The sequence below is a fragment of the Moschus berezovskii genome, chromosome X, assembly GCF_049115385.1.
Source record: "Moschus berezovskii isolate FMDL1 chromosome X, NW_MosBer_1.0, whole genome shotgun sequence".
Lineage (NCBI taxonomy): Eukaryota > Metazoa > Chordata > Mammalia > Artiodactyla > Moschidae > Moschus > Moschus berezovskii.
Genome location: NC_142488.1, coordinates 44615094 through 44631292, shown reverse-complemented (window position 1 = coordinate 44631292; position 16199 = coordinate 44615094). Strand labels below are relative to the sequence as shown.

The 16199-nt window shown below is 39.4% G+C and overlaps 1 protein-coding gene across 1 annotated transcript in view; it reads left to right on the top strand.

Annotated features, from left to right (window-relative positions):
• Nucleotides 1–16199, top strand: part of LOC129563866 (germ cell-less protein-like 2) — a 40520-nt gene that overhangs the window by 22634 nt on the left and 1687 nt on the right. The window lies entirely within an intron of this gene.

The window sequence follows — 16199 nt, the reverse complement described above, 5'->3', positions numbered from 1 at the left end:
TTTGCTGTTCCCTTTATCATTATATAATGAACTTTTCTTATCTTCTGTTATAGACTTTGTAAGTCCCCGATATACAAGTGAGTTCCCTTCCAAGAGCAGGTTTATAAGTCCAATTTGTTCATAAGTCTAACAATGTTAGCTTAAGTACTCAACTAACACAATCTGCTACATAGTACTGTACTGTAATAGGTTATAATACTTTTCACACAAGTAATGCATAAAATGCAGCTTTTAATCTTATAGTACAGTACCTTATAAAGTACAGTAGTGCAGTACAATAGCTGGCCTATAGAGACTACATTGAGTGAACAAGAGTCTGGAAGAGTGAGGGGAGGTGGGAGATGGTAGAGTTGAAGGATCATCAGCAATAAGAGAAAGAGGGCAAGCTGCAGTCTCACTCATGCCTGACGTTGATGTCACAAGTTCTGGTTCCTTGCTGGATTCAATTCTATCTACCCTCTTGAAAAAAATGATCTAGAGATGTCTGGATGGTACTGTACCAGATACATCACTGCTGCTTTTATGCTTGCTTCTGAACATCTCTGGCTTGAAATAAAGATACTGCACTACTGTACTCTGTACAGTACTGCACATTACACAAAAGCACAACTGCTTATAGAAGATGCACACACATGACAATGTATGAAGACACATGAACGTGATTGGATATGCAAACACATGTTCGCATCTTTGAGGGTATGCAGCTTGAAGAGTCCTATTAGGGGACTTACTGTATATTTTGTCTGATATGAGTTTTGCTACCCTAAGATTCCTTGCCATTTACACTTGTATTAAATTTCTTGTTTCATCTCCACACTCTCAGTCTGTGTGTGCCTTTAGCTCTGAAGTGTATTTCTTACAAGTAGCACATCAATCGGAGAAGGCAATAGCAAGCCACTCCAGTACTCTTGCCTGGAAAATCCCATGGATGGAGGAACCTGGTGGGCTGCAGTCCGTGGGGTCGCTAAGGGTCGGACACGACTGAGCGACTTCACTTTCACTTTTCACTTTCACACATTGGAGAAGGAAATGGCAACCCACTCGTGTTCTTGCCTGGAGAATCCCAGGGACGGGGGAGCCTGGTGGGCTTCCGTCTATGGGGTTGCACAGAGTCGGACACGACTGAAGTGACTTAGCAGTAGTAGCAGTAGCAGCAGCAGCACATCAATGGGTGTATTACTGATTTCCATTTTATTGTTTTCTGGTTGTTTTGTAGTTTTTCTCTGCAATTTTATTCTTCTTTTACTTTGATCCCTGTGTTTGGATGATTTTTTATATAGTTTTTTTTTTCTTTTTATCTTTTTTAATTTATTTATTTTAATTGGAGGCTAATTACTTTACAATATTGTATTGGATTTGCCATACATTGACATGAATCTGCCCCGGGTGTACATGTGTTCCCCATCTTGAACGCCCCTCCCACATTCCCCCGTATACCATCCCTCTGGTTCATCCCAGTGCACCTGCTCCGAGCATCCTGTATCATGCATTGAACCTGGACTGGTGATTCATTTCACATATGATAATGTACCTGTTTCAATGCCATTCTCCCAAATCATCCCACCCTCGCCCTCTCCCATAGAGTCCAAAAGACTATTTTATACATCTGTGTCACTTTTGCTGTCTCGTAAACAGGGTTATCGTTATCTTCTTTCTAAATTCCATATATATACATCAGTATAGTGTATTTGTATTTTTCTTCCTGGCTTACTTCACTCTGTATAATAGGCTCCAGTTTCATCCATCTCATTAGAACTGATTCAAATATATTTTTTAATTGCTGAGTAATATTCCACTGTGTGTATGTACCACAGCTTTCTTATCCATTCGTCTGCAGATGGACATCTAGGTTGCTTCCATGTCCTGGCTATTATAAACAGTGCTGTGATGAACATTGGAGTACATCTGTCTCTTTCAGTTCTGGTTTCCTCAATGTGTATGCCCAGGAGTGTGATTGCTGGGTCATATGGCAGGTCTATTTCCAGTTTTGTAAGGAATCTCCACAGTGTTCTCCATAGTGGCTGTACTAGTAAGAGGGTTCCCTTTTCTCCACACCCTCTCCAGCATTTATTGCTTGTAGACTTTTGGATAGCAGCCATTCTGACTAGCGTGAAATGGTACCTAACTGTGGTTTTGATTTGCATTTCTCTGATACTGAGTGATGTTGAGCATCTTTTCATGTGTTTGTTAGCCATCTGTATGTCTTCCTTGGAGAAATGTCTGTTTAGTTCTTTGGCCAATTTTTTGATTGGGTCATTTATTTTTCTGGAATTGAGCTGCAGGAGGTGCTTGTATATTTTTGAGATTAATTCTTTGTCAGTTGCTTCATTTGCTATTATTTTCTCCCATTCTGAAGGCTGTCTTTTCATCTGGCTTATAGTTTCCTTTGCTGTACAGAAGCTTTTAATTTTAATTAGGTCCCATTTGTTTATTTTTACTTTTATTTCCAATATTCTGGGACGTGAGTCATGGAGGATCCTGCTGTGATTTATGTCGGAGAGTGTTTTGCCTATGTTCTCCTCTAGGAGTCTTATAGTTTCTGGTCTTACATTTAGATCTTTAATTCATCTTGAGTTTATTTTTGTGTATGGTGTTAGGAAGTGTTCTAGTTTCATTCTTTTACAAGTGGTTGACCAGTTTTCCCAGCACCACTTGTTACAGAGATTGTCTTTACTCCATTGAATATTCTTGCCTCCTTTGTCAAAGATAAGGTGTCCATAGGTGCAGGCATTTATCTCTTGGCTTTCTATTTTGTTCTATTGATCAATATTTATGTCTTTATGCCAGTACCATACTGTCTTGATGACTGTGGCTTTGTAGTAGAGCCTGAAGTCAGGCAGGTTGATTCTCCCAGTTCCATTCTTCTTTCTCAAGATGGCTTTAGCTATTCGAGGTTTTTGTATTTCCATACAAATTGTGAAATTCTTTGTTCTAGCTCTGTGAAAAATACCACTGGTAGCTTGATATTGATTGCATTGAACCTATAAATTACTTTGTGTTATATATTCATTTTCACAATTTCTATTTTCCCAATTCAGGAACACAATATATTTCTCCATCTATTAGTGTCCTCTCTGATTTCTTTCACAGTGTTTTATAGTTTTCTATATATATTTCTTTTGTTTCTTTAGGTAGATATATTCCTACATATTTAATTCTTTTCATTGCAACGGTAAATGGAATTGTTTCCTTAATTTCTGTTTCTATTTTCTCATTATTACTTTATAGGAATGCAAGGGATTTCTGTATGTTGATTTTATATCCTGCAACTTTACTATATTCATTGATTAGCTCTAGTAATTTTCTGGTAGAGTCTTTAGGGTTTTCTGTGTAGAGGATCATGTCATCTGCAAACAGTGAGAGTTTTACTTCTTCTTTTCCAATTTGGATTCCTTTTAAGTCTTTTTCTGCTCTGATTGTTCTGGCCAAAACTTCCAAAACTATGTTGAATAGTCGTGGTGAGAGTGGGCACTCTTGTCTTATTCCTGACTTTAGGGGAAACACAATTTTTCACCGTTGAGGATAATGTTTGCTGTGGGTTTGTCATATATAGCTTTTATTATGTTGAGGAATGTTCCTTCTATTCCCGCCTTCTGGAGGGTTCTTATCATAAATGGATGTTGAATTTTGTCAAAGGCTTTCTCTGCATCTATTGAGATAATCATATGGTTTTTATTTTTCATGTTGTTAATGTCGTGTATTACATTGATTTGCGGATATTGAAGAATCCTTGCATCCCTGGGATAAAGCCCACTTGTTCATGATGTATGATCTTTTTAATGTGTTGTTGGATTCTGATTGCTAGAATTTTGTTAAGGATTTTTGCATCTATGTTCATCAGTGATATTGACATGTAGTTTTCTTTTTTTGTGGCATCTTTGTCAGGTTTTGGTATTAGGGTGATGGTGGTCTCATAGAATGAATTTGGAAGTTTCCCTTCCTCTGCAATTCCAGAATGAGCTGTGCATCTACCAGGGAAGTTGGTCCTGGTTTGGGGGACCCTCAGCAGAGACAAACTGTTTGGGCTCCTAGCTACGCCATGCAGGTGTTGCCACAGTCTTAGGTGTGTCATGTACTTCCCCAGGGGAGCTGGTCTTGCATTGTACCATGTTTATCAGATCCAAGCCACTGAGGACACCAAGAAGGCATGGGTAGCAACCCAAGGGAGTTAATGGCTTGGCAGTAGATATGATATCTGGGTCTAAGGCTGTAGAGGTCCCTTGGCTTCCATCTCTGGCAGTTATGCACCTGCTTCTCTGGCTCTGGGGACATAGACCACAGCTGGATCACCCCCTTCTGTATTCACTAGGGTGTGGTCCTTTGTTCTGTTAGCCTATCAGGTGCATCATTAGAAGTTTCCTGTGTGAGTAATCTATTCTTTCTCTGGTGGTCCCAGGATTTTCACTGTTTTGCCTCTGCTATATCACATTAGCCCCCTCAGAGTATCTCCATGGCATTCAGCCCCAATCCTTTGCCTAAGTACTGATCCACACAGCCTGAGCCTCTGCACCCAACCCCCACTAGCTGCGGGCAGATGCAAATGTATAAATTGCTTCTCAGCTGGAAAATGCCATTGGGCTCAATCTCTGGCTAAATCACACCACTCACAAAAAAACAATTCCTGCAAATTACAATTCTAAATATGATAGCCAAAAAAATAACAGCTAAATAATATGGGACAGGAGTAAAATCATTATGACCTCACAGTAAGGAAATAATCCTTTACCAATTTCAATAAAATTGCTAATTATAAAAAATATTGTTACCTTATATTATTTTAAAATTGTAAAACTATTTACTAAATGACACCACAAAAAAGTGAAACAAACAGCTACAAATTAGAAAATGGACTATAAGATACATATTACAAAGGACTGTTACTGAGAACACATAGTACATTTTCACAATCAAAAGGAAAAAGCAGACAATTCAATAAGAAGATTGACAAAAAGACTTCAAAGAGAATTCACAAAAGAAAGGACTCCAGCAGTATATAAACATATGATAAAGTGCTCAACATCATTAATCAGAAAAACACAAAGTTAAAGCACAAGAGTTTTTATTATTTACAGACAAACATGTTAACTGAACTTAAAGTGTTGCAATACCATGCTTTGTCAAAGATGTGCTACAAAAGCAATTCTCAAAAACATCTGGTGGGAATGAAAATCTTACAGCTGCTTTGGAAAGCAGTTTGGCATTATTTTTCATATGTAAAGATACTTATGATGAAACTTACAACAATTTTATTCATAATATCTGACAAATTTAAGTAACCCAAATGTCTATAAATATTATAATGGATAAATTTGTTGCATTATTTTCATATAATGGATTATTTTACAGGAATGAATCTGAAGCAAATGCAATGCAACCTCTTGATTTACACTTTAGAAGTTTAATGTTAAATGAAAGATCATAAAAAACACATACACTGTGATTCTGTTTGTATAAATCTCAAAAAAGAGACAAACAATTTTATTATTTAAGGATGCATAAGTAGGTTGGTAAAACCATTAAAACTGCAAGAAAATGATAGCCATGAAATTCAGGATAGACAATACTACTTTAGTAGGTGAGAGACAGATGTATCTGGGAATGAACAGATATGGGGAAGGCTTCTAGTGGAATTGTCAATGTTCTGTTTCTTGACCGAGTGGTTGTTACTTTCTGTTTAATTCATTTTTTGGTATATGTGTTACATTTCACAATAAAAGTTGCTTCTGAAAAAGAAGGAATATGTCAAAGAGAAAAAAAGGAGTAAGTAGAAATGATGACTTGATTGTTGCTGTTCGGTCACTCAGTCATATCCAACCCTCAACCTCATGGATTGCAGAATGCCAGGTTTCTCTCTCCTTTACCATATCTCGGAGTTTGCTCAAATTCATGTCCATTGAGTTGGTCATGCTATCTAACCATTTCATCCTCTGCCACCCTCTTCTCCTTTTGCCTTTCCTAGCATCAGAGTCTTTCCCAATGAGTCAGTTCTTTGCATCAAGTGGCCAAAGTATTTGAGCTTAAGTATCAGTCCTTCCAATGAATATTCAGGGTTGATTTCCTTTAGGATTGACTGGTTTGATCTCCTTGCAGGCCAAAGGACTCTCAAGAGTCTTCTCCAGCACAATTTCCTTGCAGGCCAAGGGACTCTCAAGAGTCTTCTCCAGCACAACAATTCAGAAGCAGGTTTTTGTTTTTTTTTTTTAAGGGTAGTTCTTAATTTTTTAACCATATATTATTTTCTTATCTGTGATATCTCCTGTGACTAAGGTACTATGATGAGATCTTTTATCATTTGGTTGACCTTTATATTTTACCATTTCTTCTTTAAATTGGTAAATTTTGTGCATTCTCAAAGACAATTTGTGTATATCCCAGATTGCGACCAAGAGGTAGCTTCTCCTTCTCGTCTTACATCCAAAGGTAGGCTGTAAATCAATGAAGCTTACCTGCCTGGAGCCTAAGCTGAGCCATCATTATGGTGGAAGAAATGGAAAGCTCTTTGTTATTAGTGTCACAACCAAACTCTTATATAAAGTGAGCAGTTATAGTTTCTTGGTATATATCTTTCATTGTCTTTATTCATGCCACTTCTTTTTCCTGAATTACTCTTTTCCTATTCTCTACAAATTCACCAGATCCCAATTTCAACAGCATCTTCTAAGGCATTTCCTATATTGATAGCTAGAATCAATAATTTACTCAAGTTCACAGATTCACTGATAGAGCCATTATTTATAACTTTATTACTATTTTAAAATAGTAACTAGTTTGAAAAATACTGCCTATGTGAATCATTTTAAAGGTTATCCCATATAAGAACTGTTCTGTGTTTTCTTAGATTATATGTTTGACATCCATATTAAGTATATTTTCTTATTTTATGTATTTTCATTGCTTTGGTTTTCTGGGACCTTATAGACCATGTGAGAGACTGACCATCCCAGGGCTAGTCTTTACTTGGCAATTACAAAGTGCTTAGCAGAGAGGATGCCTTTTACATACAAAGCAACCAATACTGTCCATAGCTTCAACCACCTCTTTATCTAAGTTTCACGTATCAAACCAATATTTTCTCTGCCTTAAATCATTCCAGGGCTAAGTACAAGATGACTAGAGATCACTTCTCTAGCCCAAAGCCCACAGGAATTGTTGAAACTACCTAATCGTAAATTGTTTCCTCCACAGTGCCTTGTCTTTCCAACAGAAATCCCAACACAGTCTCTGGTCTGTACTTTCTCCCTGTTCTTGTCTTCTGCCACCTGCCCAAAACCTACCACTTTCCTAGTGACCCTGTGTGGCATGCAGTGACCACTTCCCTAGGACATGTGAGTGAAATTAAATTCTTCCTCTCAAGCCTCATTCTCATTTCCTCCTGTGCCACATTGTGTCATATGTGCTGCTGCTGCTAAGTCAATTCAGTCGTGTCCGACTCTGTGTGACCCCATAGACGGAAGCCCACCAGGCTCCCCCGTCCCTGGGATTCTCCAGGCAAGAACACTGGAGTGGGTTGCCATTTCCTTCTCCAATGTGTGAAAGTGAAAAGGGAAAGTGAAGTCGCTCAGTCATGTCTGACTCATAGCGACCCCACGGACTGCAGCCTACCATGTTCCTCCATCCATGGGATTTTCTAGGCAAGAGTACTGGAGTGGCTTGCCATTGCCTTCTCCAGTGTCATATGTGCAACATGCATGTTTTCTGAACAAGAATGCATCATAAGTCCTTATAAAACTTCACAAAAACGGGGAATTTGCTCTTTTTAAAAATGGATTTCATGATCATAAAACTGTAAAGCAGTTTTCAGGTCTAGATTTTTGATCAACCATATGCTTTGTCCTTCAGTCTCTCTCTTGAATATTTTGAAATAAAATATATGTAAGTATGAAAACCAACAATCTCTTAACATTATAAAAGAACTTGGAAAGGTTCACAAATTGATAAGAGATTTCAAGAATCATTTCAAAGAGAGAAATCTGATTCCAGTGGGTTGATAATAAAACAGGCAGAGATTATTGTTGCTTAAAATATGCTATAAGAAAAGGTTCTAGTCCATATGGCCAATGAAACTTGGGAGAAGCTAAAGTTTAGCAAGTATGGTAGATGTTGTTACACTTTATACTTTAATTCCCAGAAAGCTCACAGTGTTTTGTGGGCTGTAATTGCTGTATCTGACCCATCTACTTTTTATTTTGTATTACTATATATTATATAAAATTATATATTTTACATAATTAGTATATAATATATAACATTATATATGTAATATTATGTTTTACTGTTATAAATATATACATGTGTGCATGCATGCTTAGTTGCTTCAGTTGTGTCAGACCCTTTGTGATCCTATGGGCTGTAGCCTGCCAGGTTCCTCTGTCCATGGAATTCTCCAGGCAAGAATACTGGAGTGGATTGCCATGCCCTCCTACATGGGATGTTTCCAGTCCAGGGATCAAACCTACATCTCTTACAACTCCTGCAGTGGCAGGTGTGTTCTTTACCACTAGAACCACCTGAGAAGCCTATATATAGCTATAAAACTATGTTATCAGCCATGATTATGTAAATATATACTGTTGGCATTTTCAGTAACCTATTATTGAACACTTTTTGCCCTTTCTGTATGCTCTTATTCTTTACTCTCATCAGATTATCTCCTGCCTCCCTCTCTCCAACTCCTATCAATATCAAACTCACTTTTCAAGCTGTTAAGTTCTACCTCCTTTTCAAGTTTTCTCTCAGTACCCCAGTTTTCACAGATTATCCCTTTCTCTTAACACTCTTTTACAAGGGCTTCCCTGATAGCTCAGTTGATAAAGAATCCACCTGCAATGTTGGAGACCCCAGTTCGATTCTTGGGTCAGGAAGATCTGCTGGAGAAAGGAGGATAGGCTACCCACTCCAGTATTCTTGGGCTTCCCTTGTGGCTCAGTTGGTAAAGAATCTGCAATGTGGTAGACCTGTGTTCAATCCGTGGGTTGGGAAGATTCCCCTGGAGAAGGGAAAGGCTACCCGCTCCAGTATTCTGGCCTGGAGAATTCCATGGACTGTATAGCCCATGCGGTCACAAAGAGTTAGATGTGACTGAGCAACTTGCATTTCACTTCTTCAAGCACTATCAAAATTTAAGCCATCATGGGTACAGATTGGAGGGGAAAGACCTGAAACAAGAATCATTACATAAAGAGATGTCTCTCCATAAAGAAAACTTGGTAGTAGCCTACAATGCTGCTCTGAACTAAGGCTAATATTAACACTGTGGGAAATATTAACATGACCCATGTAAGACTGGCCATCTGATGCAAAGAGCTGATGCATTAGAAAAGACCCTGATGCTGGGAAAGATTGAGGGCAGGAGGAGAAGGGGATGACAGAGGATGAGATGGTTGGATGGCATCACCAACTCACTGGACATGAATTTAAGCAGGCTCCGGAAGATGGTGAAGAACAGGGAATCCTATCAAGAGTCAGACATGACTGAGCAACTGTACAGTAACATGTAAGATTAAATGCAGTGAATTCTTCACTCTACCATTCTGTTCATCTATCATCAGAAATTAAAAAGTCAGGCCTACATCAAAGCAAGGCTACTTCAGTTCAGTTCAGTTGCTCAGTCATGTCCAACTCTTTGCAACCCCATGAATCGCAGCACGCCAGGCCTCCCTGTCCATCACCAACTCCCGGAGTTTACCCAAACTCATGTCTATCGAGTCGGTGATGCCATCCAGCCATCTCATTCTCTGTCGTCCCCTTCTCCTCCTGCCCCCAGTCCCTCCCAGCATCAGGGTCTTTTCCAATGAGTCAGTTCTTCGTATGAGGTGGCCAAAGTATTGGAGTTTCAGCTTCAGCATCAGTCCTTCCAATGAACACCCAGGACTGATCTCGTTTAGGATGGACTGATTGGATCTCCTTGCAGTCCAAGGGACTCTCAAGAGTCTTCTCCAACAGCACAGTTCAAAAGCATTAAGTCTTCAGTGCTCAGCTTTCTTCACAGTCCAACTTTCACCTCCATACATGACCACGGGAAAAACCATAGCCTTGACTATATGGACCTTTGTTAACAAAGTAATGTCTCTGCTTTTTAATATGCCATCTAGGTTGGTCATAGCTTTCCTTCCAAGGAGTAAGTGTCTTTTAATTTCATGGCTGCAATCACCATCTTCAGTGATTTTGGAGCCCCCCCCCCAAAAAAAAAGTCTGACACTGTTTCCACTGTTTCCCCGTCTATTTCCAATGAAGTGATGGGACCAGATGCCACGATCTTAGTTTTCTGAATGTTGAGCTTTAAGCCAACTTTTTCACGCTCCTCTTTCACATTCATCAAGACTCTTTTTAGTTCCTCTTCACTTTCTGCCATAAGGGTGGTGTCATCTGCATATCTGAGGTTATTTATATTTCTCCCAGCAGTCTTGATTCCAGCTTGTGCTTCATCCAGCCCAGCATTTCTCATGATGTGCTCTGCATACAAGTTAAATAAACAGAGTGCAATATACAGCCTTGACCTACGCCTTTTCCTATTTGGAACCAGTCTGCTGTTCCATGTCCAGTTGCTTCCTGACCTTCATATACTACTTAGGTGCAGCCAAAATCAGAGGGATAGGAGAGATGGCTGAGAGCAACCAAGAAAGTGAATAATGCAAATTTGTAGACAAAGTTAAGAAATAACTAGCCTCTGAGCACTTCTATAAATAATTCATGAGTTACAGAGGCAATTGACATGCAACTGTGGAGAAGCAATGTATCTCAGATGAAAGGAACCTCTTAAAAACAGTTTTGAAGATGTTCAGAGACTAAAAGGGTTTTACTAACTTTGAAAATCAAGGATTATTTCATATAAGCTGGCATTACTAGGTTTATAATAGAAAAGATATCAAAATAAATCATTCACTCAATAACTGTTGCAAAGTATATGTTCATTGTTTCAACAGATATTTAATAAATATCTAGTATATCCTCTTCTAGTTGCTGTAGTTTTGACAGTGAATGAAGCAAACAAATATTGTTCTGTAAAAACAATCTTAGATGCCATTTCATTGTTTTTGTCCCTGCATATTACTCCTACTCTTGGAAACTGAGAGGCATTGTCCTGCTTTGTGAAGAGGAAAACGAGCTCGTGCTGGATTAAGAGAAATCAAAACCCACACAAACTACAGCTAAGAAGGATGGAGAACACCATGTAACCAATCACTCACTCTTTATAGGCCCCACTGTACCTGCTGCCTGGGCTTAGTTAAGATACTATCCATAAAATCAGTATCCAAAGACAACCTATGGTAGAATATTGTCTATTACTTTTAGCATTATGCATACAAAACATATGTGTATTTTTTGTTTGCAAAAATCTGGCTTATAATATATGTACTCTTTTGTATAATGCTTCTGTAACTTCAAATTATAAGAATTTAGAAGTGTATTAAAATTTCAACATTTAGATGCTAAATAAGAGTTAACACAATGAATATTTAGCTAGAAAATATAGAATATTTATCCAATTTCAGATAAGGTAAGACTTTCTAAGCAGAGATGCAAAAATCAATATCTGGAAAATCGAATTTGGCTTATGAATTAAAATATCTTTAAAACAAAAAAATTCATAAAATTTTATTATGTAAATATATAATCTTTTTCTGCCTTTTCATTATATTCATGGGGTTCTGAAGCCAAGAATGCTGTAGTGGTTTGCCATTCCCTTCTCCAGTGGACCACATTTTATCAGAACTCTCCATCATGACCTGTCCATCTTGGGTGGTCCTACATGGCATGGCTCTTAGTATCACTGAGTTAGACAACATTGTGATTCATGGGATAAGTTTGTTTAGTTTTCTGTGGTTGTGGTTTTCATTCTGTCTGCCCTCTGATACATGAGGATAAGAGGCTTAAGGAAGCTTCCTGGTGGAGGGAGGGTAAAACTGGGTCTTGCTCTTGTGGGCAGGGACATGCTTATTAAATCTTTAATCCATTTTTTTTTTTTTTTGCTGATGGGTGGGGCTGTGTACCCTCTCTGTGGTTTGGCCTGAGTCCAAACTATGATAGAGTTAATGGCACTAATGGTGACCTCCTACAAAAGGACTTATGCCCGCATGCCACGGCTCTCAGGATTGTTGTAGTCATTGGCTCTGACCCCACGGCAGGCCACTGTCAACCCACACCTCCACTGGAGACTCTTGGACACACAAGCAAGTCTGGCTCAGTCACTTGCAGAGTCACTGCTCCTTTCTCCTGGTGTGCACAAGGTTTTGTTGTGCCCTTCAAAAATCTGTTTCCCTAATGATTCTCAGTCCTTTTGCTGGATCCCCAGGTTGGGAAATCTGTTGTGGGCCCTAGAACTTTTGAAACAGTGAAAGAACTTCTTTGGCATAATTGTTCCCCAGTTTGTGGGTCATTGGCTTGGTGGCTCTATAGTGGAGTTAATGACAACCTCCTCAAAGAGGATTATGCCACACACTGTGCCTCCCAGGTCTGGTGCAACCAGAGTCCCTGTCCCCGGGGCAGGTCACTGCTAACCCATGCCTCCACAGGAGACACTCAAACACTCAAATGCAGGTCTGGCTCGGTCTCTTGTGGGGGTTTCCCTCAGTCCTGGTGCACACAAGGTTTTGTTTGTGCCCTCCAAGTGTCTCTATTGGGTCTGAGATTTAATTTTTAATGCAACTGCGTCCTTCCTACTGTCTTGTTGGGGATTCGTCTTTGCCCTTGGATCCAGGTATCTTTTTTTGGTGGGATTCAACATTTTCTTGTTGATGGTTATTCAGCAGCTAGATGCCATTTTGGTGTTGTTACAGGAGAAGATGAATACATGTCCTTCTACCCCACCATCTTACATTGATAGTGATAACATCAAATGGTAAAGCCACTTTGGAAAATAGTTTGACAGTTTCTTATAAACTGAACATAGAGCCCAGAAAAGGGGGCAGTGGGAGGAGCTTTACATTTCATGCAAAGATGGACACAATAAAGGACAGAAACAGCATGAACCTAAAAGAAGCAGAAGATATAAAGAAGAGGTGGCAAGAAATACACAAAACTATACAAAAAGATCTTAATAATCCAGATAACCATGATGGTGTGATCACTCACCTATAGCCAGACATCTTGGAGTGTGAAGTCAAGTGGGCCATAGGAAGCATCACTGCTAACAAAGCTAGTGAAGGTGATGGAATTCCAGTTGAGCTATTTCAAATCCTGAAAGATAATGCTGTTAATGTTCTGCACCCAATATGCCAGCAAATATGGAAAACTAAGCAGTGACCACAGGACTGGAAAAAAAATCAGCTTTCATTCCAATCATAAAGAAGGGGAATGCCAAAGAATGTTCAAACTACTGCACAATTGCACTCATCTCACACGCCAGCAAAGTAATGCTCAAAATTATCCAAGCCAGGCTTCAACAGTATGTGAACTGAGAACCTCCAGATGTTCAAGCTGAATTTAGAAAAGGCAGAGGAACCAGGGGTCAAATTGGCAACATCCACTGGATCACAGAAAAAGAAAGAATTCTAAACAAACAAACAAACATCTACTTCTGCTTCATTGACTTCATTGATGCTTCCTAAGTTTTGACTGTGTGGATCACAACAAACCGTGGAAAATTCTTCAAGAGATTGGAATACCAGACCACATTACATTACCTGCCTCCTGAGAAAACTGTATGCAGATCAAGAAGCAACAGTTAGAACCAGATATTGAACAATGGACTGGTTCCAAATTGGGAAAGGAATATGTCAAGGCTGTATATTGTCAGCCTGATTATTTAACTTATATCCAGAGTACACCATGCAAAATTCTGGGCTGCATGAAGCATAAGCTGAAATCAAGATTGTTGAGAGAAATATCAGTAGCCTCGGACACGCAGATGACACCATCCTTATGGCAGAAATTGAAGAGGAACTAAAAAGCCTCTTGGTGGAGGTGAAAGAGGAGAGTGAAAAAGCTGGCTTAACTCAATATTAAAAAAACTAAAATCATGGCATCCAGTCCATCACTTCAGGGCAAATAGATAGGGAAACAATGGAAACAGTGACAGACTTTATTTTCTCAGGCTCCAAAATCACTGCAGATGGTGACTGCAGCCATGAAATTAAAAGACACTTTCTCCTTGGAAGGAAAGTTATGACAAACCTATACAGCATATTAAAAGGCAGAGATATTACTCTGCTGACAAAGTTCTATATAGTAAAAGATATGATTTTTCCAGTAGTCATGTATGGTGTGAGAATTGGACCATAAAGGAGGTTGAGTGCCAAAGAGTTGATGCTTTTGAACTGTGGTGTTGGAGAAGACTCTTGAGAGTCCTTCAGACAGCAAGGAGATCAAATCAGTCAATCCTAAAGGAAATCAATCCTGAATATTCCTTGGAAGGACTGATGCTGAAACTGAAGTTCTAATACTTTGGCCACCTGATGCGAAGAGCCAACTCATTAGAAAAGACTTTGATCGTGGGAAAGATTGAAGGCAGGAGGAGAAGGGGACAGCAGAGGATATGATGGTTGAATGACATCTCTGATTCAATGGACATGAGTGTGAGCAAGCTCCAGGAGATGGTGAAAGACAGGAAAGCCTGGTGTGCTGCAGGCTATGGGGTCACAAAAAGTTGGACACGACTGAGTGACTGAACAACAACAAAATATAACCTTTTAACTATTTTCATTTTTATATGTATATATGCATATATATGGGCTTCCCAGGTGGCACTAGTAGTAAAGAACCCACCTGCCAATTCAGGAGAGGTAAGGAATGCAAGTTTGATACCTGGATCAGACAGATGCCCTGGAGGAAGTCATGGCAACCCACTCCAGTATTCTTGCCTGGAGAATCCCCATAGACAGAGGAGTCTGATGTGCTACAGTCCATAGGGTCATAAAGAGTGGGGCACGACTGAAGGTGACTTAGCACGCATGCACACCATACATATGTGTAATCTTACATTATAAGAAGCTAATAAGCTTTTGACAATCACTAAGGAGAAAATATATATAAATCTATACAGAAATAGTGGAGAAGGCAATGGTAACCCACTCCAATACTCTTGCCTGGAAAATCCCATGGACGGAGGAGCCTCATTTAGGCTGTAGTCCACGGGGTTGCTAAGAGTCGACATGACCGAGCAACTTCACTCTCACTTTTCACTTTCCTGCATTGGAGAAGGAAATGGCAACCCATTCCAGTGTTCTTGCCTGGAAAATCCCAGGGACGGGGGAGCCTCCTGGGCTGCCGTCTATGGGGTCGCACAGAATTGGACACGACTGAAGTGACTTAGCAGCAGCAGCAGCATACAGAAATAAACATTTCCCTGGAAGCTCAAACAGTAAAGAATCTGCCTGCAATGCAGGAGACCAGGTTTGATCCCTGTGTCAGGAATCTCCCTGGAGAAGGAAATGGCAACCCACTCCAGTTTTCTTGCCTGGAGACTTTCATGGACAGAGGACCCTGGCAGGTTGCAGTCCATGGGGTCACAAAGATTTGGACATGACCAAGTGACTAACACTTTCTTTTGGGTCTTCCTTGGTGGCTCAGACAGTAAAGAAACTGCTCGCAATGTGGGAGACCAGGATTCGATCCCTGGTTCAGGAAGATCTCCTGGAGAAGGAAATGGTTACCCACTCCAGTATTCTTCCCTGAGAATCCCATGGACAGAAGAGCCTGGCAGGCTACAGTCCATAGGCTTTCAAAGAGTTAGACACAGCTTAGTAACTAATACTTTTCATACAGAAATAAGCAAAGAATATGAAGATGTACCTTATCAGAAAATTTTGAATGATCTTTCTCTATTGATATTTCAGAATTATACATATATACAAAATTATATGTGTATAATATGTACATTAACATGTATATCATGTACATATATAATTTTGCATATATGTATAATTTTGTGCATACATATGCATATACACACATACATCAAATAAAAGTTTGCCTTCTCTATAATGAAAGAGGAATAATAAGATAATGGTATACCACTGTTCATCTTTTTAAAATTACTGAAAGTTGAAGGTAGATGATTATATTCAATACTGCTGACAGTATTGAAAAGAATTCTCCCACTTGCAGGAGAAATGTGAATATGTACACTGTTTAACACTGTGATCCAAATGCCTTTAATTCAGTCATTTCCCTTATAGGAAAGCATTTTCAAGGAAAACCTGGAGGCAGAGGCCCTGAACAATAGGCTAGACTGAATGGAAGACTGAAGGCAGGGGACGGGG